Source organism: Microcebus murinus, chromosome 5 (genome assembly GCF_040939455.1).
Source record: "Microcebus murinus isolate Inina chromosome 5, M.murinus_Inina_mat1.0, whole genome shotgun sequence".
Taxonomy (NCBI): domain Eukaryota; kingdom Metazoa; phylum Chordata; class Mammalia; order Primates; family Cheirogaleidae; genus Microcebus; species Microcebus murinus.
This window is the reverse complement of record NC_134108.1, coordinates 14,415,200-14,439,118: the sequence shown is the minus strand read 5'-3', so window position 1 is coordinate 14,439,118 and position 23,919 is coordinate 14,415,200. Positions and strand designations below refer to the sequence as shown.

At 40.4% G+C, this 23,919-nt stretch overlaps 1 protein-coding gene across 1 annotated transcript in view; it reads left to right on the top strand.

The window, feature by feature from the left end:
- The window catches only part of AKAP12 (A-kinase anchoring protein 12), a 91,973-nt gene that overhangs the window by 7,125 nt on the left and 60,929 nt on the right, over positions 1-23,919 (top strand). The window lies entirely within an intron of this gene.

Genomic DNA, 23,919 nt, shown 5'->3' with positions numbered 1-23,919 from the left:
ATTCCTTTTTTCTACTATCTTAAAAAACAAGTGTGGCTCGTGGAGGCTTTTTAAAATAGACTGTGCTCTCCGGGGTAAATAGGTGTTCCATCAAATGTTCTTATCCTCACGGAACCAGAAGGAGCTACTTTCCAGTGTTCACTCTTTCCTTTCCATCTGCTTGCCTCTTAAAACCTCTTCCCTCATTTGTCAGTTTAAAACTTGCCTTGTGCTGGGTAAGTAAGTGGTAGCTGAGAGCTTAGTTTATGGTGTTTGGCTGGTCCAAAAATCTATAATGAAATCTTAAAATCTAACGAAGTCATTAAAGATCAAAATAGGGTTCTGGCTTTCTCGGCCACTTATGTACTATCTCATCTTGATTCCATAAGCATTTCTGTACTAGCTTCTGTAGTCCAGGAATTAGAGTAGGAACTGGAGAAACAAACTGGGTCCTGAGAAAGCTAAAGTCTCCTTTTCATACATGTCAGTCTTTAATCCACTAGAAATTGATTATTTTATGCCGTGAAGATCTAAATTCGTTTTCCATCCCATAGTTACCTATTGCTCCAGTACCATTTTTTTAAAGGTAAGCACAAAAATAAGTTTTATTGAGGAAAGAAAGATAGGATTATAGGGCAGGAGGACGATATAGCTTTACAGAGCATGATACATACACCACGAGAAGGGCACAAAAGGCTCCAGTACCATTGATTAAATAGTACTCCCTGTTAAAACTCAAGTTTCCATGTATGCATAAATCTCTTTGTTGATTTCTTTCTAAAAATATTTTTCATAAGACTCCGTTGAAGTATTTTTCAAAATATTTTTCTAAATTATTTATTTATTTATTTAGAGACAGGGTCTCACTCTGTTGCCCAGGCTGGAGTACAATGGCTGGATCATAGTTCATCGTAACCTCGACTTCCTGGGCTCAAGTGATCCTCCTACCTCAGCCTCCCAAGTAGCTGGGACTACAGATGCACACTGCCACATCTGCCTAATTAAAAAAAAATTTTTTTTTAGAGATGGGGCCTCCTTATGTTGCTCCCGGCTAGTCTTGAACTCCTGGCCTCAAGTGATTCTCCTGCCTCAGCCTCCCAAAGTGCTGAGATTACAGGCATAAGCCACAGAGCCCAGCCTATTGATTTCTTTGTACTTTTAAAAATACCTTATTGTGTTTATTTGTACAATAAATCGAAAGCATTAAGGGAGTGGCTAAAAATCTAGTGGCATAAAATATCATCAGTTATAATAGCATACCCATGTTTAAAATAGTTTTTTTTGGTTTTTTTTTGTTTTTTTTTTTTGAGACAGAGTCTCGCTTTGTTGCCCAGGCTAGAGTGAGTGCCGTGGCGTCAGCCTAGCTCACAGCAACCTCAAACTCCTGGGCTCGAGTGATCCTTCTGCCTCAGCCTCCCGAGTAGCTGGGACTACAGGCATGCGCCACCATGCCCGGCTAATTTTATATATATATATCAGTTGACCAATTAATTTCTTTCTATTTATAGTAGAGACGGGGTCTTGCTCAGGCTGGTTTTGAACTCCTGACCTTGAGCAATCCGCCCGCCTCGGCCTCCCAAGAGCTAGGATTACAGGCGTGAGCCACAGCGCCCGGCCTAAAATAGTTTTATATTCTCTGTCTCAGGTGTTACTTTGGCCTATCTCATAGTTATGGTGAATTCATACATACATAAATATAAAAAAGTGGGAAGCAGCAATTGTCTTCTAAACTTAATTTGTTTTTTGGTATGTAATAACATGCATTGAAAATGGATATTTCCAGACTGTTTTGTGATTGTCTCAAAAAAAATTAAAAAGATATTTCCTAACCGCTTACCATATGAAAGGCACTGGCCTAGATGTTTTGTGAGCTAAGAACTAAAACACATAACCTTACCCTTGAGCACCTCGTGTTCAAGGTGAGATAAGTTCTCTCTAGATGAAATATTCAATAACAAAGATTCAAATAAGTTTGATAGATAACAGAAGAATTGCCGTTAAATGTCTATTCAATGAATTGTCCAGATAACTGCTGTAAAAAGAAAAGAGCATTTTGGGAAGTGTTCTAGGCAGATAGAAGGCCATTAGTCAGGAGGCCAGAAAGTGCAAGGCATGTTAAGGAGCTGAAGGTTTTTAAGGGAACAATGGAAAGAGGATGATAAATGAAATTGCAGCCCGACCGGCTGGTCAGCTTAAGAGCTGCAGAGGCAGTAGAGAGCCACTGAAGGTTTCTATGATGAACAAAAGCAAAGATGCCAAAATGCTGTGTGCATGGATGACCAACTCCTAGGGGACCCTCTTGTATAACGTGCAGACAACACCCACTACAGAGTGGTGGGAAGTGAGTCTGGAAGGGGTGAGCATTTTCACAGTATGGTGACGTCTCAGATATTAGCAGGGGCAGTGGGATTTGCCACAGGGCACAGGCTTGGCATGTGAGCTTAATCAGAAGTAATGAGATTGCAGGAGTTGGAAGATAGAGCACCTCAGTTTCTCCAATAGTCAGACAAGAACGTCTAAGTGATGATGCTGGTTTCACTTGTCTACTGTGTGTGACAAACCATGCCAAACCCTGACAATTTACACCAAAGGTATCTTTAGACAGAAAAGATCACCTGGTAGTAACAACTTGGGACTTTTAAAGAAAAGAGGAGGCTTGCAGCTCAATAACATTTTTCTTTTCTTTTCTTTTTTTTCTTGAGACGAGGTCTTGCTCTGTTGCCCAGGCTAGATAGAGTGCAATGGCATCATCATAGCTCACTGCAACCTCAGGCTCTGGGGCTCCAGTGATCCTCCTGGCTCACTTTCTGGAGTAGCTGGGACTACAGGTGTGCTCCACAATGCTTGGCTAATTGTGTTTTTTGTAGAGACAGGGTCTCCCTATGTTCCTCAGGCTGGTCTTGAACTCCTGGCCTCAAGGGATCTTCCCGTCTCAGCCTTCCAAGTGCTGGGTTTACAGGTGTGAGCCACTGTGCCCGGCCCATTTTTTCATAGTGGTCTGCGTCAGAACAGAGACCTTGGGCACTGGGGGCTTGAGGAGTGGTGGGCATGGGGGGCTCAGAGGAAGGTTAACCCTTTGCACTCGATTGCTTTTTTCTCATTATCCACTGGACATTATCCACACTCGACATCTGAGTGCAAAGGGTTAAATACCTCAGGATTGAGAGATGGTAACACCGAAGGTCCTGGTGGTGGCTATGGAGAAGGATAGATGGAACGAAGAGTGGGTATTCATAGAAGACTGGATAAAACTGATGCCACTGGATTGAACTGGTGGCAGATGGTCATGTCTTCATGCAACAGTGACTGTTCTACCCTAGCACATCTGAGTCCAACTAAAAATGAAAGAGCCTGATAGTGGACTGCATTTTTTTTTTCCATTTGTAAGCAAAGAAACTAGGTTGCTTGGGGGATTATCTTTACATCTGAAGAAGACATTTCTTCTGTGTAATTTTTGCATCTCCAGTGTCTGCTCTTTGGTGTGTCATTTATGGTTTGGTATTTTTCTTTGTGTCTAAGCACATGATTTCTTATTGAATTAAGCCATTACCAGCTCTGGATTCTGCCTGCCACGATGATGAATTTCTATCTTCACTCCCTGATATTGACCACTGCTATTTAAGACATGCTTCACTTTGTTCTTGATAGTTTCCTTCACTCTGTAAAGTATATTTTGTTGTGATATATAAAACAAGATTGTTTATGTATTTTCTGATTCTTTTTTTTTTTTAGAGACAGAGTCTCACTCTGTTGCCTAGGCTAGAGTGCTATGGCATCAGCCTAGCTCACAGCAACCTCAAACTCCTGGGCTCAAGCTACTCTGTTTCAGCCTCCTGAGTAGCTGGAACTACAGGCATGCGCCACCATGCCCAGCTAATTTTTTCTGTATATGTTTTTAGTTGGCCAATTAATTTCTTTCTTTTTTTTAGTAGAGACGGGGTCTCGGTCTTGCTCAGGCTGGTTTCAAACTCCTGACCTTGAGTGATCCACCCACCTCAGCCTCCCATAGTGCTAGGATTACAGGTGTGAGCCTTCTGATTCTTAGCCTTTTTACATTTTCCATTGTTGGTGATAATTTTTCACTAAGTTATAACAAACTGCTTGAAGAATGCATCTGAAAAACTTCTGTTTGGCTGGGTGCGGTGGCTCACGCCTGTAATCCTGGCACTCTGCGAGGCTGAGGTGGGAGGATCACTTGAGCTCAGGAGTTCGAGACCAGCCTAAGCAAGAGCGAGACCCCATCTCTACTAAATATAGAAAAATTAGCCGGGCATGGTGGCGCATGCCTATAGTCCCAGCTACTCGGGAGGCTGAGGCAAGAGGATCACTTGAGCCCAGGAGTCTGAGGTTGCTGTGAGCTAGGCTGACGCCACTGCACTTGCCTGGGCAAAAGAGTGAGACTCTTGTTTAAAAAAAAAAAATTACCAAAAAATTTTTGTTTGAAATTATCCTTCACTTGGGAACATATGCAAAACAGCAATAACACTGAATTCTGTCCAATCTTAGATGTGGTTGACAGGTTTTAGTCTGAAACCATCAGTTCATGATGGTCTTCATGGCCGCAGAATGACCAGAACACGCCAAAGTTAGGCAAGCATGAAAATTAGGTTTATTGATTAGAGAAAGATAGGATTATAGGCGAAGAGCAAGATACAGGTTTATAGAGCTTGATGACACCACAGATGCCTACCAGACTCATTGTCGCAGCAAAGGGAGAGCCAAAGGAAGGGCACAGAAAGGGGTCGGCTATGGTCTGCGTCTTATATATAGTGCCCAGATAGGGACCTCCCTCACGGCTCAGAGGAGCCAGCATGGAACCACTTTGATTGGACAGTTGGGAGTCAGGACCTGAGCCTTAACTACTGTAGGTTCTAGGTCACTTTCTGGACTTAATGGTACCCATGCTGCTTGGCCTGTGGGGCTAGAGAGTCCGCTGCATTCTTTTGCAGCTGGCCCGCCAGGTTCTGATTGGCAGATTCATAGGGTATTCCCTCCTCCCACAGGTATGGAGAATTAGGGTGGGGCAGGACCAGGATGGGGGCAACAGCACCCACTTTCGTCCCTAGGAGACCTGGAATCCCTCACTATCTACCTAACATGGACTGTCTACTTTGAATTTACAATTGACACGCACTGTAGTTCAACCTAGGGTGGGTAGGGAGGAATAGGATTATAATCTACAGGAGATTGTTAAGAATTAGCCAATCTTTCTATGATGATTTTTTTCTTAATTATTTCAGAAATGACACGTTTAACCATTATTTAGACATGAGTTCCTGACTTCTATATTGTTAATCTAAATATTTAAATGGAAAATTTTGCTCTTGTTCTGCTCTGTTTTATATGAAATAAATTATTGAAAAGCAGTGGAACATGTCAACACTAAAGTTTACTAAATCAGTCCTGACTGCTACAGTCTTTTCTCCAATCCTGACAAAAGCTAGGGTATAAAATTTAAACAAAAATCAGTTGTAATGGTGGCAAAAACCCAGTTGATTTTTTTATTTTTATTTTTTTGGTAAAACTTTCAGGAGTTAGTTTACTTTGAGTTCAGTTTGGTGGCAGTTTTAGATCAGTCTTTGTTTTACTTATCATATAGAAACTTGTTTTGCTTTGATTAAAATGAAGATTGGTTATTCTTTTGATATTAAAGACCCTTTTTTGAATTCTCAAGTTTTTTGTCCTAAATGGCGAATCTGTGGTGACTGAAGAGACCTTACGATTTTATCTCAAATTGCAACAATGACAGAGATTTCAAGTCACTTCTGGAACTGTGCCTGATAAACAGTCCCTCCATGACAAGGAGGAATGCAAAGAATGCTTAAGTGTTCAGGGAAGTAGGTCATGGTTTAAAGTATTAACATTTGTCAGAGAAAGTTTCTCAAGCAGTCCCTGTGATCCTCGGGACCCAGCGTGTTCCTTACACAGAGTGCCTTCGTCGTAGGCAGATTTGGGGGCTGAGTTTTACTTCTCAGCCTTGTTGCGGGAGGGCTGGACTGCAAGTCACAGGTTCATCACCAACTGCACCTTCAACACCAAAAATGAAATTAGGCCTATAGGCTGGTGACTAGAAATAGGATCGATATGATTGGTAAAATGCACTTTCTGTGTTGTGCGGTCTTGGAATAAAAATTATTTAAAGAGTAAATATGCAAGTTATAATAGACAGTTGATGTGTAAGCGTAATTGGGAAGAGAAGGAAAATCAGAGAGTTCCTTTTACATGAACTTGGGATCTTTCTTTGCTGCCAGTGTTAAGCACTGCATGGGACCCAGCTCAAGTCTTGCATAACAACCTGTGTACCCTCAATCATTAGTGGACTTAACAAGCTCGTGTACTGTTCAAAGCAATTCTACCGTATTTTGTCCTGGATTGTAGGTAAGTGCCGGACAAGAGGCACAAACAGGACAGAACTCAAAGGCTAAAGAGATTGCATATAGTGGGTACCGGGAAAAGTGGCATGGAGGAATTCATGGTGACTTTGAAGAATGGATGTGCATGAGAGAAGGAACCACTGAACTAATGAGGCAGGAAAGAACCTGAGCATTAGGAGAAATGTTGAGTGAAAAATAGTCTAGGGAAAGTTGGGATAAAGCTCAGTAGATTGTTTATTAACCTGCAGGACTTTTCAGAACCTTTAATATGTTGATGTTATTAATTATGCATCTCTAGAAGGGGAAATTAATATGCATTTTTGCCCTAATACAGTTGGAAGGCTGGCCTAGGGAAGAGAGCACAATTAGAATAGTAATTAAGAAGGCTGAGGACGGGCATGGTGGCTCACGCCTGTAATCCTAGCTCTCTGGGAGGCCGAGGCGGGCGGATTGCTCGAGGTCAGGAGTTCGAAACCAGCCTGAGCAAGAGCGAGACCCCGTCTCTACTATAAATAGAAAGAAACTAATTGGCCAACTAATATATATAGAAAAAATTAGCCGGGCATGGTGGCTCATGCCTGTAGTCCCAGCTACTTGGGAGGCTGAGACAGAAGGATTGCTTGAGCCAGGAGTTTGAGGTTGCTGTGAGCTAGGCTAACGCCATGGCACTCACTCTAGCCTAGGCAACAAATCGAGACTCTGTCTCAAAAAAAAAGAAGGCTGGAGAGGTATCTTATGGCTCCGCTGCGGAGAACTTTGAATACTAGGGTGCAACTTCAGCATTTATTGTGATTGGCAATGTGAAGCCAATAATTAATAGTTGAGATACAGGTGGAGACTCCAAGCCTGACTTTATATGCTAAATCTGGGACTAAGAATAATTATAAACTATTAAAGAAAAAATTCTCTTTTTTGGGGGGGGGAGGAATGATGGATTTTCATTTTGCTCATATAAAAATGATCGTATTTTATATATATCTAACTTTTAAATTAACCAAATATAGAGAGATTCCTATTCTTTGGTTAAAATGAAAAAAATGGGATATGTCACAAATTGTAAATGCACATTATTTGGGAAATGCCTCAGATTATCCTGAGATGAAACATTTTACATTTTTTATCTTTAAGTTAGATCTAGACTTGCTGATATTTTAGGGGGTGGGTGGGAAAAAAAGAAGCCAAAAATTGAGGCAACAGGGCCGGGCGTGGTGGCTCACGCCTGTAATCCTAGCACTCTGGGAGGCCGAGGTGGGTGGATCGCTTGAGGTCCGGAGTTCAAAACCAGCCTGAGCAAGAGTGAGACCCCGTCTCTACTATAAATAGAAAGAAATTAATTGGCCAACTAATATATATAGAAAAAATTAGCTGGGCATGGTGGCGCATGCCTGTAGTCCCAGCTACTCGGGAGGCTGAGGCAGGAGAATCGCTTGAGCCCAGGAGTTTGAGGTTGCTGTGAGCTAGGCTGATGCCACAGCACTCACTCTAGCCTGGGCAACAAAGTGAGACTGTCTCAAAAAAAAAGAATTTCCTAATAGGAAATCAGTAGTTCTTTCTGTTCATATATAATATCTGTATTTAAACACGTCTTTATTTTATGATGTAGTATGCTACCTACATAAAATTTAGAAAAATCGGAAGCAAATTACATTTTAGTGAGATCTTGTTTGCCAGAACACACAAAATTCTTGCCCTTTAAAAAAACAAGTAATTTGCGTGTAGCTGTGCTTAGGCATAACATGAAGAAATAAAGAAGTTTCATCAAATCAAGATTAACAATGCTTCAGATAAACCTTGTAACAATCAAATCTGGAGTCAGTACAACTAATAAACTGTTGGAACAAATAAAAAAAAAAGAATTGAGGCAGCAATAAGGATAATTAAAATTTTTTGGATTGAATACATTTTATAATAGATTAATTTCATTGTTTAAATAATCCTGATAATTTGCATCAGATTGAGTTTTTATTTTCAGTCTGCAGTAATAACTGTTTACAGACTCGATTTTTATGGCACTTAATGGCTTGTAGAGCCACCCGTCCTCGGGCAAGCCACATTATGCCTTCAAACGCTCCCTTAACCATATTTTCTGGGGCCAGAGACAATTGGACTACTGTGGAGTTAAAAGCTGTAAATTATTGTTTTCCCCAAACCCTCTCCAGCTCCTGCAGTGAATACTGGAGGAATTGTAACTGTATGTGAACTTGAACTTGAAGATGGGGGAAGGTGGAGCCGAGCCTTCTGAATGGAGTTGCAAATTCTTCCTCTGGCAAAGGGGAGTAAAGGGAAATGTCACCCGTTTGTGGCTTTTTATGGTCATGAAGAGGGAAAAATCCCCAAAGCTTTGATTCCTTTGCTCTGAGCTGACCAGCTGGCTTTTTTCAGCTTGGAATAGGAACTTGAGAAGGACACTGATTTATTTTTTCCTTGAGTCCGATCTCTGAATGTCTCATAGTTTGATCACTAGAAAAGCAAATAACTGGATTTTGGGATTGTAACTAAACTGATCTTGAGTTGTTCCTTTGTAAAGCCTAAAAGTCAATGTAGGGCTGTTTTTGTAAGATTCCTTTTGGCTATAGCAGCAAGAACAACTCAATCTACTTATTGTCACTCCTTAATGATTATCTACTAAACTGTGTTTATTTTTAAAAATAGCATATATGTTTTATATGCCCACTTATTGACCCTTTTCTTCAATGTAACTTTCTGTGCTGATTCTCACACGAAGCGTTAATTAACTTGATGTGAGTGAAACAGATGGGATGGGAGGGGCTTGTTTTGCGTGTTCCACCCATGTCTGAGACAGGGCTCCTAACACAGCTGTTTTACTGTGTATTTTTGTGTTGATTACAAGGTTGAAACCTGTAGAAAATGAACTAATAAATGCATGAAACTTAAGGATGAGGTGTGTATGGGAATATAAAAAAATATAGTCTGTTCTGTCAATGACTTGTCAATTTACTAACTTTTGTTGGGTTTAAATACCTATTAGATATCAGGCCATTTTGAGGGTACTTATATATGCATTATCCTGTCTTATCAACAGCTTATAACTTCTGTGAGGTAACTGGTATCATCCCCATTTTATAAATGAGACAATTCAGTGAAAAGTTAACTAGGAAGTGGAACTTGTGATGCATGAGCTCTGGACTTCAATACTAGAGGTCTCACCCGTGTTTGGTCGACTCCCAGTCTTGAGGCTGGTGAGTCCGAGACCACTGCAATCTGAAATGAGCCCTGATTCCTGACTACAATGCAGAATAGAAGGTGTCTCTCATGTTATTAATTTCTGGGATGTCAGGCAGCTCCAAAAGTCCCGATGCACTCTGCCTTTCTAGGTATTTCAGGATGTATTACTACATCTACAGTCATGTAAATGTGAGTGACTATTTTTATTCACCAGCCCCTGGGTGTCTCAGACACTGTCCTCACTCCTCCCATCTCACCATGGTCATGGCCTGGAAGTGGCTGATTCCAGGCTGCTAGAGCTCTTTGGGTTTGGAGACAAGGTCACACGATCTAAATAAGAATATTGCACATTTTTCTCTTTGATTGGGTATTGCTGAACACCAGGCCCCCAAATCACCAGGCTCATATACAATCACTTCTCATTTTGTTCCTCACTCCTGACCTCCCAACTTAACATCCAGCCTACTGTTCCCTGTTGAACCCTGTTCCATTTTAAACACATTTCTTCCTTTAGGGTCCTTCTCTACTGATGTATAAGCCTGGATCAGGCATTGTCCTTGGGGGATATTGTCCTCTCCCAGGGGTTTAACTCTCAATTAGTTTCAGTCCCACATACACATCTATGTATTGGACAAATTTACCCCACATTTCTTTTTTTTTTTTTTTTAATTTTTTTTTATTCCTTTATTTTTTTTTTCCATTTTCAGTTGGCCAATTAACTTTTTTTTAATTTTTTTATTTTTAGTAGAGACGGGGTCTCGCTCTTGCTCAGGCTGGTCTTGAACTTCTGAGCTCCAACGATCCACCCGCCTCGGCCTCCCAGAGAGCTAGGATTACAGGCGTGAGCCACCGCGCCCGGCCTACGCCACATTTCTATCTGTCCCCTTTCCCCACCCTCTTCCCCCCCATAAAAAAGAGCTCTCTTGTGTCGTCACCGTCTTGCAGAATGGTATCACTGTCTCACTCTGGCCAAGTTAGAGACCTGGAGCTCACTCTTCCTTGCACCTGCTAATATCCAGCCGATAACGATATCCTACTGGTTCTAGTCCTGCATCCTCACATCTTTCCCTCCTTTCCCAGATTTAATCAGCCTGTGCAGTATACTGCAGCATTAGTCTTCAGACCGTCTTCCTGTGGCTAGCCGTTGTTCTCTGCACATGATTGCTCTGTAGATGTGGACAGTTAGAAAGCGGAAGCACCCTGGACCCCTGTGACCCGAGAGACCCTCTGCTTGCAGTTGTGTATGTTCCTTCAGAGGTTTCCATCTAGTCCTCCAGCTGTGCACCTAGACTGCCCCTTCTCCACGCCCCAGGCTGCGTCTGGAGGGTTGACAGAGAACACAAAAAACAATGGTTTTATTAGATACATTCTTGCTGGTCTGCTACCGGTTTTTCTTCCATTCAATCAGTGTGTATGATAATAAAGTAAAGCCCCCCCCCCTTTTTTTTTGAGACAGAGTCTCACTTTGTTGCCCAGGCTAGAGTGAGTGGCTTGGCATCAGCCTGGCTCACAGCAACCTCAATCTCCTGGGCTCAGCGATCCTACTGCCTCAGCCTCCCGAGTAGCTGGGACTACAAGTATGCACCACCATGCCCGGCTAATTTTTTGTATATATATATATTTTTAGTTGGTCAATTAATTTATTTCTATTTTTGGTAGAGATGGGGTCTTGCTCAGGCTGGTATCGAACTCCTCACCTTGAGCAATCCGCCCGCCTCGGCCTCCCAAAGTGCTAGGATTACAGGCATGAGCCACCACGCCCGGCCTTAAAGCCCTTTTTTATTGCCTTTGTTTATTTTAAATACTCTTTGTGTAGTGCAGCATCAAGGCCTCAGATAAATGTCTACATAAGTGCAGTCAGTTTTCCAACACTTTGGGTATCCTGCATAAGATAAATGCAGACTACAGAATCCTGATCAGATTTGTGTCAAAATATAATCTATTCCATTGTCAAGCCAACTTTTATTTTGAGAATCTGTCTGACACAGAAACATGGCCAATTGGATAAAAGTTTAAATATTCGATTTATTGGCATTTCATTTTCAGTAGGCAGGTACCTGGCATGAATTAACTAAAGTTTAGAAGATGTTTGTTTTACTTCTTCCCTCCTCACCTCCAAGAAGAAGACAATTCCTAAAGCCTTTTATAATTTTTATCACAAAACAGCAGACACGGTACAGGGAGGATCTTGCCGAAGCCCTTGTTTAGCCAAGACTGTTTCAGAAGGAACACCGTCTCTCAGGCCCGCCTGGCCCCTCCTTCCGTTCTTTTTCTAAAGCTAACAGAGACATTTCAAGTCTCCAATTTTAATAAGTTCTCTGGATCTTAATTTCAGTATTTCTGAGTTTAAGCCCATTTTTTTTTTGCTTGCATATAAAAGATAGTTGGTTAGCTGAAGTTAAGTCAGCCTTTAGATTTCTTTCTTAGATGTGAAAAAAATGTGTTCCTGAGACTTTTCTAGAAGCCTTTCTTCTGTTAAATTTAATTTTCTCTTTGGCTTGCACTGCGATTCTCTGAGTATCTGGGTAACTTAATGGCAAGAGAATTACCACTTCCTGAAAGCTTTGGGCTTTTTCTAACTGAGAACTCTTTCTGCCACATCCAGGCAAAACTGGTCACTGAGACATCCATTCAACGAACACTGAATTCCTTCTGGTCATACTTCTTCAGTCAGTTTTACTCTCCACGCTCTCTTGAGAGATCTTACCCATCTCCTTGGTTTGTAGTTAATCTACTTGCTGTTGGATTTTTGTGTGTGTAATCCTCCCACCTTGGCCTCCCAGAGTGCTAGGATCATGGGTGTAAGCCACTGTGCCTGGCCTAAGTTGCTGGTGAATTGTGACCCTCTCTGTCTCTTCACCTGGGACGACTCTATGCCATTGTCTTAACACACCCACCTCAAATCTGTGCCTTCTGTTCTCATCCCTGTCGGTGCAGCCTCCAGTTTGGGGCAGGTGAGGAGCAGACGGTTCTGGGAAAAGTTAGCGGTGTGCAGAAGGAAAGGAATGAAAGAGAGGAAGGGAATGGAGAACTTGAGCTTGGCCGGGGGGCCCAACAATCCCTAGTGTGCTGAGATAAAGGTGGGAACATGGTGTGGCCCTGGGGAGGTATTTTGAATGAACTGCTGACATTCCTTGAGGCCAGCCAAAGCCTGCTAGCTCTAAAATGGGGTATGTTTAAAGCATATTACTAGTTGTGCTTGAAGAGCCACTGACGTCATAAAAGAATAAGATAAGATCTACATTTAATGTAAATTCAGAGATGGTACTTCTTTTGCCTCTAAATTCTACATCAAAATAGTATGATTTACAAATTCATGTTAGAGATACATTTTTAGGTAATATAAATATATCTAATATTTTTGGCTAAAAAAGTAAATGAATTTAGCTTCAAAAAATCTCATTTGTTTGCAAAGGATGTTGTAAATAGAAGCTTAAATCTGTGGGAAAATAGAATTTGTCTAAAAGCTTTAGAGACAAAGTTAAATTTATACATGTAAATCAAGGCATTCTTATTTGTTATAGCTTTACTGAGATATGATTTACATACCATACAGTTTACCCATTTTTAGTAAACAAAACATTCTTAATTGAAAAATGTTACTTGACAACTGGAAGCAGATGGTATTTGTTAACTGGTTTGACTTAAGTTCTTATTGATGCTTAAAACTTTCCCTTCTAGGGGCCGGGTGCGGTGGCTCACGCCTGTAATCCTAGCACTCTGGGAGGCCGAGGCGGGCGGATTGCTCGAGGTCAGGAGTTCAAAACCAGCCTGAGCAAGAGCGAGACCCTGTCTCTACTATAAATAGAAAGAAATTAATTGGCCAACTAATATATATAGAAAAAATCAGCCGGACATAGTGGCGCATGCCTGTAGTCCCAGCTACTCAGGAGGCTGAGGCAGAAGGATTGCTTGAGCCCAGGAGACTGAGGTTGCTATGAGCTAGGCTGACGCCATGGCACTCACTCTAGCCTGGGCAACAGAGTGAGACTCTGTCTCAAAAAAAAAAAACTTTTCCTTCTAGGAATCCAACTAGCCCCTTCTGAAAATGATTCAAAAATCATAATATAGGAAGGGAACTGCTATTGTTAATTGAACTTTAAATAGTCACAGTAGGGATTTTGTGGCCCAATAAATCAGTTAGCTAAACTAACTTCAGTCCAGTAGATTTAAAATATAATAGAAGAAAATAAACTTGAAAAAATATAGTAGAATAAAATAAACTTGAATATACAGTATTAAACCTTTAGGGAGAAAGGACCACTTAGTTTAAATTCAAGATTTTAAAATTGAAGAATAGGACTGGGTGCAGTGGCTCATGGCTGTAATCTTAGTGCTTTGGGATGTTGAGGCAGGGGGTGGCTTGAGCCCAGGAGTTCAAGGCTGCAGTGAGCTATGATCACACCACTGCACTTCAGACCGGGCAACAGAGTGAGACTCTATCTCAAAAAACAAACAAACAAACAAACACCCCCCCCCCCAAACCCCAGGGATAATGGCAGCAATGTGCAGTGTGACAGGTTCCATGGAAAGGTGTAGGGTGTGGGCAGCTGAGACAGTTAAAAGGTCCAGTGTTCAGCTTACCAGATTTTTCCGTTGCCAGTAGGGAGACATATTTCAGGCACCTGAACCTTTCCCATCAGACTCTGCTGATGGAGGGGGCTTAGGTGGTGACCCTTCAGCCCTCCCAAGCGCTCTGATTCCTGCACATGCTCATTGAGCATCACCTTCCTGCCTGACAGGTGCCAGCCCCTTCCATCCCCCATCCCCATTGTACCTTTTCTTTTCCTTTTAAGCCAGATCCAGGAACCCTCACATGGAACACAGCAAGTACTCATTATTAAGACAGTGTGACTATGTGTTCTCAAATTTATGTATTTAAGGCCGGGCGTGGTGGCTCACGCCTGTAATCCTAGCTCACTGGGAGGCCGAGGCGGGTGGATTGCTTGAGGTCAGGAGTTCGAAACCAGCCTGAGCAAGAGCGAGACCCCGTCTCTACTATAAATAGAAAGAAATTAATTGGCTAACTAATATATATATATATATATAAATTAGCCAGGCATGGTGGCGCATGCCTGTAGTCCCAGCTACTTGGGAGGCTGAGGCAGAAGGATTGCTTGAGCCAGGAGATTGAGGTTGCTGTGAGCTAGGCTGACGCCATGGCACTCACTCTACCCTAGGCAACAAAAGCGAGACTCTGTCTCAAAAAAAAAAAAAAAAAATTTATGTATTTAAAGCAGATAACACTTTGGTAGTTATATAAAGCTAGGTTGGAGCATGAATCTGTAAATATATTTTTTTGCTTACAGGGGAAGATATAACATCTAACTAAATGCCTGTATTTTACAGAAACTTCCAATTCAGTGCAACATTTCCATTTTGTAACAGACTTTTTTAAAAAAAATCATATTTCTTTTTTTGAAAAATTTTTTCATTTTTAGTTATTTATTTTTTTAAGCCCTGGTCAAGTGAAGCAGTGGGAGTGGAGAAGTAAATCATGTTTCAAACCCTTGTTTTAATATTGCAGAAGGAAAAGTTGAAATTTGGAGCAGATCAAAGTTGAGTATCATACAGACACTGTGTTGAGAATGCTGGAAAGAAGCTGTCTTTTCAGTTCCCAGTAGAAAACGTGAGAAACAGTTAATGGCAAAAGATTAAATTTCACGGTCAAGGCGAAAGATGTTCAATCTTAGGTGGCATCTTTTTCATAAAAGTTTTCTGCAGACATTTGAGTATAGACGACAGGACAAATGGCTCTGAAGTTTTGGGATAGATCTTTTCAAAGACAGCTGTGGCCCATCAGTAACTTCCCATTCAAGGATGGACGATAATCCCAAAATGTCAGCTGTGTTTTCAAGAATTTTTCATGTTTAAGTTTTATATACCCTTCCTAAAATTTTCATTTAGTAAATAATTTCTCTCAATAGCATGTTAGACTCATTTGTTGTCCTATTAATTTGGTCTTTTCTTCCAAATTTAGTGGCAAAGGAGCTTATTTCTATCATAAGAACTTGCCAAGACATCTGGGGAGGATTTCATAATTAAAGAATGTATTTTATTTCCTTCAGGAATCAATACTACTTGAATCAGATTTGTCATGACATTTTAGTCTTGCTCAAGAAGCGTGATTGTCCTTGTTTGTGATTAATAGGAAATGAATACACTGGAGCAGATTTATTTACCCCAGGACGATATCTCTGGATCACTTTCCCTCTGAGCACTTTTCCCTGAAATAATTTCCTAGTCTCTGTTGCCAGAAAAGTATTAATTGTTCTGGTTTTTTAAAATAACAGCTTTATTAAAGATATAATTCACCATACAGTCCTCTATTTAAAGTGTACAATACAGTGGTTTTTCTAGCATGCTTACAAAGTTGTGTAACTATCATGACAATAAATTTTAGAACATTTTCATCTCCTAAAGAAATCCCATAAACCTCACGCCTGTAATCCTAGCACTCTGGGAGGCTGAGGCGGGAGGATCGCTCAAGGTCAGGAGTTCGAAAGCAGCCTGAGCAAGATCGATACCCCTGTCTCTACTAAAAATAGAAAGAAATTAATTGGCCAACTAAAATATACAGAAAAAGTTAGCCAGGCATGGTGGGGCATGCATGTAATCCCAGATACTCGGGAGGATGAGGCAGAAGGATCACTGGAGCCCAGGAGTTTGAGGTTGCTGTGAGCTAGACTGATGCCGTGGCACTCTAGCCTGGGCATCAGAGTGAGGCTTTGTCTCAAAGAAAAGAAAAAAGAAATCCCATACCATTAGCAGGCACTCTCCATCCTCCCTCCCCCAATAACCACTGTACTCTCTGTCTCTATATATTTGCCTATGCTGGACATTTCACATTCATGGAATCATACAATATGTGGCATTTCGTGTCTGGCTTCTTTCATTTAGTGTACTGTTTGCAGGAGTCATCCTTGTTGTGGCATGTTTCAGTACTTTATTTCTTTTTAAGTGCTGGATAATATTCCATTGTATGGATGTACCCCACGTTTTATTTATCCATGCATCAGTTGGTGGACATTTGAGTTGCTTCCACTTTGGGGTTATTATGAATAATACTGTTATGAACATTAGTATGCAGGTTTCTGTATGAACATGTTTTCATTTCTCTTGGGCATTTATCTACGAGTGGAATTGCTGGGTTATATATTAACTCTTTGTTTAACCTTTTGAGGGACTACCAGACTGTTCCAAAGTAACTGTACCATTTTACATTCTAGCCACGGTGTATGAGGATTCCAATTTTTTTCATGTCCTTGATAACATTGTTCTCTTCCCTTTGGTTATAGACAGTGAGTGTGGAGTGGTATCTCATTGTGGTTTTGATTTGCATTTCCCTGATGTTGATTCATTTTGGTTTTAGTGAACAAGATGTCTGGTATTCTGATACACCGAAGTAAAGCTAAAAATTAAAAACGACTTCTGAAATGATTGTTTGTACAAGCACCGTGGTGGATCCAAGTGAACATGATGCAGTCTTAGCAATTAAAGCACATACTTTTCTGGCTTCTGAATAATGGTTCTCACAGTCCTGACTTAATAGTTAGATAAGAAGTACTGTTTCTAGATTAAGGAGTTGCTCAAATAATGAAATGTTTCCATGGTGGGGAGGAGTGACAATGGGGAGGTTTTCTGTTGATTAAATACATTTGTTACCAAATATACAGAAGCAATTTCTTGTATTGAAGTCACTAGTCAGTAGCATTTTGCCATCTTGGCTTTTTTCCTCTTATGTACATCCTTTTTTGTTGTTGTTGCTGAACTCTTTTAGAGTCAGTTTTAGACATCAAGCACTTCACTCCTAGGTAGTTCAGGGTTGTCTCCCAAGAATAAATTCCTACATTCTTTTGTTTTAACCATAGTACTGTTATCACAACTGAGAAATTTAACACTTGAGACATAATACCAGCTAATGTAGAGTCCACACTCAAACTTTCTCAGTTATCCTTAAATATATTTTATACCTACTTAAAACATTGGATCCAGGATATAATCAGAGTTCCCACATTGCATCTGCTTATTTCTTTTTTAATTTCTTAAACTAGAATACTTCCCCTGCCTTCTTGTTTTTCATGGGATTTATTTTTGTGAAGAGCCTAGGCCAGTTGTCTTGCCTAGTGGATTTGTCAAATTTATTTTTCTGTGATTAGATTCAGGCTGCATGAATACCACCTAGGTGATACTGAGTACTTCGTAACAACATCCTGTTGTCCATTATTGGTGATGCTGAGTTTGATCATTTGATTAAGGGCTGCCACCAGGTTGCTTCATTATGAAGGCATGCTTTTCCCGGTGGGGTAAAGTGATAGCTTGATACTGATTATTCTGTTGCCAGACAATGTTTTAGCATCCAGCGATGATCCTTGCCTGAATCATTGCAAAATGGGGGACTTTCTCATTGTTATTCTTTCTACATTTGTACATCTGGCATGCTTCTGTATAGATGAGCTTTTCCTTTGTATCTTATTTCTTCCTTTGTTTTCCCCTTACAGCTAAAAAACTTCTTTCCAACAATAAGGTTATGAGCATATTCCAACCTTTTTTTTTTCTTTTTTTTGAGACAGAGTCTTTATTGCTCTTCTCGCCCAGGCTAGAATGCAGTGGCGTCATCATAGCTCACTGCAACCTTAAACTCCTGGGCTCAAGCGATCGATCCTCCTGCCTCACTCAGCCTTCTGAGTGGCTGGGCGCCTGGCTAATTTTTCTATTTTTAGTAGAGACGGGGTCTTGCTCTTGCTCAGAGCTGGTTTCAAACTCCTGAGCTCAAGTGATCCTCCCACCTTGGCCTCCCAGAGTGCTAGGATTACAGGCGTGAGCCACTCTGCCTCGCCCATCTTCCAACTTTTATCTGAAACTTAATTGAAGGAAAGTGACCTCCAGGCCGATTCCAAGATCCTTTTGGTGGGAACATTTTATAGAAAAAGAGAATGGTTAGATAGTTATTAATATAAATATGGAAATGAGAAAATAATAGTATTAAAAAAAAGAAGTTCCCACTTAACACAGTGATGATAACTTTTGTGTGTTCTTAGGAAAACGTAATGTTTGTGACTTGGTGCCATTTCAAAACGTAACAGGAAGCTTCTAACTTCAAAGGCATTAAAAAAAAAAAACCTGGGGTCACAGAAACAATATAAAAATGAAGGTAAGAATTCTAAGTCAGACACCCAGGGAAGAAAGCTTTGTGAAGATGGAGGCAGAGATTGCAGTTATAGTGCCACAGGTCCAGGAATAGTGAAGCCGCCACTAGCTGGAAGAGGCAGAGAATTCTTCTTCTCTAGAGCTGTCCGGGTGTTCATGACTCTGTCTGCATCTCGATTTCGGACTTCCAGCCTCCAGGATTAGGAGAGAATAAATTTCTGCTGTTTTAAACCACCAGTGTGTGGTACTTTGTTACAGCAGCGCTAGAGAACTAACGCAACGGGGCGTCAGCATCTACTGCAGCAGGACCCCGGGTATCCCTGACACCTTTTCTGGGCGTCTACAAGGTTAGAGCTATTTTCATAATCATATTAAGGCATTATTTGCCTTTTTTTTTTTTTTTTTTTTTACTGTGTTGACATTTACACTAATGATTCAAAGGCGATCCATGGTGGAGAAACTGCTAGCATCTAGCAGGTATTAAGACAGTGGTACCAACATGTATTCTTTGCTGCCACACACTCACAATAAAGAAAATGCCAGTTTCACATAGCAATGTTAAAAAAAAAAAAAAAGGAATTCTAAGCCAGCTCTCACAAACCTGTTTGACTATACTGTGGTCGAGTGGTGATTCTGATTGTATTACTCTAGCCACCGTTTGTGGGCCCCAGTGAGGGTACTTGAAATGGCCTTTTCCCCAGCTCTTTGCTTGCTGCATCTGGAAAACACATTTGAAAGGCGAGAGGTTTTGGATTCGAGAGACTCTGCGACTGGGAGGTGTCCCTTGTGTTTAGAGGTTGAGGTTTCCAAAGTTACTTGCTTTCAGGGTGTTAGCCCTCAGAGTAGCAGATGCTTTAAGAAGGCACACTTTATGGGTAGAAAAGAGAAAGACCCTGTTGAATGGATTTTTGAAAAACAAATTCATCCATCCATCCTCCAAGAAAGTGACAAACAAAATAGCCTGACTGAGACTTTCTCTTAAAATCAGAAACTCCGGTATAGGAGACAGCTCATTTCTAACGTTCATATTTTCTTGTAGAAGACATTTGGATGAATCACTAACAGTCCTTTTCTATCAGAATACTTCATACATTTTATATTGATTTAGGCATTTAAATGTTAAAAATGAAAAATCCTGTGCGATGGCACTATCGCTGGAAGGAGTAAGGTTTTATGGGATTATTTTCCTGCCATCTGTTGTCACCAGGACCACCTGCGTATCGTGTTCTTTCCATCAGATGTGTGACTTACCTGCCAAGTCGCATTTGTATTTTCCGCCCTAGTGTGGGATCACAGAAGGGCTGTTTTTATTCTTGCTTTTGTTGAATGTTTTTATGCTGATTAAATCAGTAGAATACCTCCTAGCCCTGGAAAAAATGTTCTTATCATCTAGACATCTAGACTGTTTTTGTTTAATTGTGTAGTGTTTGTCTTTGCAGGAATAAAATAGCTGGTAAATAAAAGTTAGATTGGACATAATTATTAATTGATGACACCACTAACCATTTGTTTGCCTCGGTCTAATAATTGTTGGTGGACAAATTGGTCAGACTAAAATTTTATGTGTAAACCTAATTTTGGTGTAGTGTTGAACCTAAAGTGACCTTGAAATACACTTTTCAGTGTAGAACAATAAATCTTGCATTTAAAAAAAATCTTTCCATGTTGCCGAGCACCTTTATAAAAAATCTTGAATAAAAATTAAACGTAGTAAATCTAAAACTGTGCAAAAGTGAATTTTCATAGCATGATGTCCTGGCTGTTATGGTCATTGTTGCAAATGCTTGTTGGTGGAGCCAAGAATGAGTTGAAAATGTAGATTTCTTTCTCCAAGAGGTCGTTTCATGTTTGAAAGCGATTAAGACATTTTGTTAGGTACCAGTACATTCAATTGCATGTTTGTATTTTTTGCTTAGGGCTTCAGTGGAACTGAGGCAGGAGGCTAATTAAACTAACTTTGCTTAGTCAGCAGCCCGGGCAGCTGGGATGAGGTTTGCTCCAGAGCCAGCTCTGAACATGTCTTGCAGTCACTGCAGGGCACGATCTCCTGGTGGACAGAGCCTCCTCCAGCCTCAGGCACAAAGAAGGCAGAGCAGCTGGGAGTGGCTCCGGGAATACAGTGTACCGGGAAATCCAAGATTTGAAGAAACTTGTTTTATTTATTTATTATATATTTACTTGCCTTTTCCTCCTAGGAAGTCACTGATTGTGTTTTATCACAATCATGCTTTTATGAAAGATTTAGATAGCCCATTGATGCCATGTCCCTTTTAATTGATTTATCTGTTTAATAACAGTACAAGGGGACTTGCCCTTTCAAAGACTGTCCTTTATAGAATGGTATGAAAGGATTGAATTTTTCTTGACAGTTTGAGGTGGAATTCTTCGTGCGTACGTTTCCAGGGGCACATGATCAATTGAAGCATTTTAAATCTGACCTTGCTCCTGGCCATTCAGTTAACAAGAAAACAAACAAACCTAAAAACAAATACAGCAACCTGTACAATCTGGAAGATACAGAAGAAAATGAATGCGTCTTTTCCTAGGGATAATTATTTCTGCAGCTGTTTAAAGGTGGGTTCTATTCACTAGGGGTCCCAATTTCCATAGTAGCAGATAAAGATGTTGAGCAAATGTCTGAAAACGGTTACTAATTGATGGGGTTGCAAGGTATGTTTGTTGGTTATGAATGTTGCATAGACTGGAATGCTTCAGTAGGCAATCTGTGTGTGCCTGATTTAAAACAAAGCCTGGATTTTATCTTTTTTGGGCAGTGGAGTACTCCTAGGATACACACTCGTACAGATAAAACTTGGTTTCTGGATCTGCTCCTCTTTAAGAAGAGCTTTTTAAATACAAAATAGATGGAAAGGGAATTCACCGCGTATTGTTTCTTAAACATCTAGATTTTTCCAATGGGAGACTTTGTAGAACTGAAATAATTTGAAACTATACATGTTAAGTTCTTTTACCTCAAAATTTGATGCTTAGTAAATGATAAGACACTCACTAAGTATTTATTGAATGAGTTAACTATTAGGTCTTTGTTAAAAGTAAACAATTCCCTTAACAAAATAACCAGGCTTAAACCTGCAAGTAGACTGTTATCTCCTATTTAACTGTTTCTTTGGTATGTTATATTATGTTTTAACAGGGCTATATCTTTTTTAAATTTAGTTCCTCCTCTGTTGTTCTTGAAAAAATATAAAAGACATTTTAAGTGCTAATAAGGATAAAAGCAGGCCAGGCGTGATAGTTCATGCCTGTAATCCTAGCACCCTGGGAGGCCGAGGCTGGCGGATTGCTCAAGGTCAGGAGTTTGAAACCAGCCTGAGCAAGAGTGAGACCCCATCTCTACTATGAATAGAAAGAAATTAATTGGCCAACTAATATATATAGAAAAAATTAGCCGGGCATAGTGGCTCATACCTGTAGTCCCAGCTACTCGGGAGGCTGAGGCAGCAGGATTGCTTGAGCCCAGGAGTTTGAGGTTGCTGTGAGCGAGGCTGATGCCACGGCACTCACTCTAGCCTGGGCAACAAAGTGAGACTCTGTCTCAAAAAAATAAAATAAAATAAAAAAAGGATAAAAGCAGGAGTAAATTTTAAGAGTAACGTGCATTTTGTAAGGATTTATTCTTCAACTGTATTGATTCATCTGGTGCTGTTTTTCCTAATATTAAATAAAGCATTAATCACTGAAATATATAAGCCATGTGAGCCTTCCCTTTCCAGATCCTTAGGGAGTAGCTAATAGGTATGTGTGTGTGTGTGTTTATTTTTTCTAGCAAGGAAGAAACATCTCTCTTACTCCTGTCGAAGAGAAATAATAGAATTTGTCTTCTCTTTCATATTTTATTTAAAATCGGCAATGATTGACTTCTATGTGAAGATAGTCTTTGAGTCTATAATACGTTAATGTGGATGGGCTTACAAGGAAGGAAAATTCAAGTGTAGCTTATTGTTATCAGAGAAAAATCATAGTGTCGTAAATCCGGTTGGAGCCATGTTTCTGGAAAGGCCCTTTCTCTGAACACAGTTGAATTGGAGATCACTTTCACTTTGCAGTGTTGATGTGCTGCAGTTAATAAAAGATAGTGTCTACTTCATAACAGCCTAGAACAATGAGTTAAAAAGTGTTCTTCATCAGCACTTACCTCATTCTTATTTTTTAAAATTCCTTGAATATATTTTTCAATGAGCAATTATAGTGGATTTGAAATTGAGAACAAACCTCAAGTGTCAGCTCTTAGGAAGACACTCATTCTTGTTCTAGTATTTTAAAAGGTTCTATTTCCTGGTCTTGTCGGATTATTATCTTTTTTTGGTGGTTGTTAAAAGTACAGGTATAGAAGGAATGTGTTCAGTATGGTTTCTTGATATGTTCTCTGTTCCTATAAGGTCTGTGACTTGGGCAAGTAACATTCTTTCAGGGCTTGGTTCTCATCAGTACAATGGAAGGACTGTTCTAGGTGAGCGTGAGGAAGAACTCTTTAAGGTCCTTTTTGTGTGTGTGTGTGATTAACTCAAGAGTGATTCTCAGCACTGTGTTGGGAGGCCAGGATAGGAGGATCACTTGAGACCAGAAGTTTGAGACTAGCCTGAGCAACATAGCAAGACCCCATCTTTCTCTCTCAAAAAAATAAAGGAATGATGAGTTCATTTCATACAACTCTCCTTGATCTAAGAAAAAATGTATAACAGTTTGCAATAGATATGCAAGAAGAAAATAGAAATATATGGTAAAGGGCTGGGCTTGGTGTCTTACACCTGTAATCCTAGCTTTTTTGGGAGGCAGGCAGAAGTGGAAGGATAGCTTGAGGCCAGGAGTTTGAGACCAGTCTGGACAATATAGTGAGACACTGTGTCTACAAAAAAATAGAAATATTAGCCAGGCATGGTGGTGTGCACCTGTAGTCCTAGATACTCGGGAGGCTGAGGTAGGAGGATTGCTTGAGCCTGGAGTTCAAGGCTTCATGCGGTGAACTATGATCACACCACTGCACTCCAGCCTGGGCAGTAGTGTGAAAGCCTGTCTTTAGAAAAAAAAAAAATATATATATATATTTATATATATGTAACTTTTATATATAAAATGCAAATATACATATTAACTTGCAGTTTTGCAAATATTTCTACAGGCCTAATTCCTGGGCGAAAAGGAATGCCCTTCCTTCCTACTCTTTTCTTTGTTTTTTGGAGATGGAGTCTCATTCTGTCACCTTGGCTAG